This window comes from Mus caroli, unplaced genomic scaffold, assembly GCF_900094665.2.
Source record: "Mus caroli unplaced genomic scaffold, CAROLI_EIJ_v1.1 scaffold_6853_1, whole genome shotgun sequence".
Classification (NCBI taxonomy): domain Eukaryota; kingdom Metazoa; phylum Chordata; class Mammalia; order Rodentia; family Muridae; genus Mus; species Mus caroli.
In genome coordinates, this window is record NW_018391431.1 from 14840 (window position 1) to 16793 (window position 1954).

The 1954-nt window shown below is 38.2% G+C and overlaps 1 pseudogene; it reads right to left on the minus strand.

Moving 5' to 3' along the window:
• Window positions 1–1008: 1008 nt before the first annotated feature.
• On the minus strand, window positions 1009–1754 carry LOC110289183 (annotated as a pseudogene).
• Window positions 1755–1954: the final 200 nt, after the last annotated feature.

Sequence of the window (1954 nt, forward strand, 5' to 3'; positions counted from 1 at the left end):
GCATAGCCTCACAAGAGACAGCAATATCAGGGTCCTGTCTGCAAAATCTTGTGGACATATGCCATAGTCTCTGGGTTTGGTGGTTGTTTATGGGATGGATCCCCGGGTAGGGCAGTCTCAGCTCCAGCTATTTTAATGAAGCTTTATACTCATATAATAAACTACTTAGCTACCTCTGAAATAAAATTTTTTTTCTGGACCAAAATTTCACATAAATAAAACACACTTGTCCCAGATGAAAAAACATTAAAAATTCAAAGATTTATAAATTAATTATACCATTACCAAATTAGAAAGTTTAGCCTCCTTCTCTACAAACATAGCACCACAGACACAGTAGTAAACATTACTGTGATGATGCTAACCTAATCTTATCCTCAACAACAAGTAGAGCAGGAGAGACACTTGATAAAAAACAAAATATCAAAGGCAGGAACAGTTCTGTAGAGCTTCCCCTGCATGATAGACCCTGGCTTCAATCTCCAGGACTACCAGAGGGAACAGGAAGAAAAGAAAACAAACACCTCAGTAAAACTATCCCAGAGACTCCAATTTTCAGCTTGCAATAGGTATGCTAGATCACATAAGACACACATCCTGTACATGGAACATTAAAGTGTCTAGTTATGAAACTGGTCACCACTGAAGCAAAGACACAATGAAAGCATGTTAACCTGCTCAGGATAACAAGTTCAAAGGCAGAGAAGGATGGGCATGATACAAAAATTTATTCACTCCCTGCACTGATTCTATGAAAATCTACCTCCAGACTTCCTGCTGTGAGAGAATCACACCTTATTTAAAACTGGAAGGAAGAACAGAAGTGAACGATGTAAGAGAATAAAGGAGGAACACAAAGTTTTACATATGATTATAAATATTAAATAAACCATATATAAATATTAAATAACCACATATATGAATATTACATAAACCATATATATATATGTGTGTGTGTGTGTGTATATATATATATATATATATATAAAATTAGGCTTTTTTTGAAACATATATATATATATATTCTACCCCAGCATTTCTATGGAATAGCTCTAAAACAAATTATTCTATTCAATTCAAGGCTTTGGCCGACCTGACTATTCATCCCCTCATACCAGTCTTTTTTTTTTTTTTTTGGATTTTTTTTTGTTTCCTGGCTGTCCTGGAACTCACCCTGTAGCTCTGTAGACCAGGCTTGCCTTGAATTCAGAAATCTAGCTGCCTCTGCCTCCCAAGTGTTGGGATTAAAGTTGTGTGTCACTACTGCCTGGCTCACTTATGCCAGTCTTGATATATTCTCCACTCTGTTTTATTCATGCAGTTGGATTCATACAAATTAGATACAAAAACACACCTGTCACTATACAGAGATGGTTCAAAAATTAATACAGGTTTCTCTGCATCTTTGAGCTTGCCATTGACAGAGGAACACTGAGATTGGATCCGGCTGAAACAGGCATGTGAGTGGAAGTTAAAAGAAACACCGTTCAGGTTTCTCATTCCTCATCTGATGAACATCCCCATGGCTTTTCTGAGACCTTTTTAATTCCTCAAATTCGTCTTGAGTATTCTGCACATTGCACCACTTGGCGACAGGCTCAGGAACCACTTCCCAATCCTCACAAACTTTTTAGGATATTCACAAATGGTGACTTCCTGGCAGGGATGTTCCCTTCTATTGAGACCTTCCTGATGCAGGTCCCCTCAGAGCTGGTGGAGGGAGAAGGGCAGAGTCTCTTAGGTGGGGTGGTCATGCCTAGCTTGAGACTGGTCGAGTGGTATGTCAATTTTTCTGAGAAATCTCTTGCACTATTCTCTTCTGCCTAGATAATTGTCTCATCAAATAGTTTTTAACCAATCAGAAGTGATTGAAAACACTTTTTGTATAGCAGAGAGACCAGAGATAGTTGACAGTGCCATCATCCACATTGCAACCAGATATCTGGACATTGAA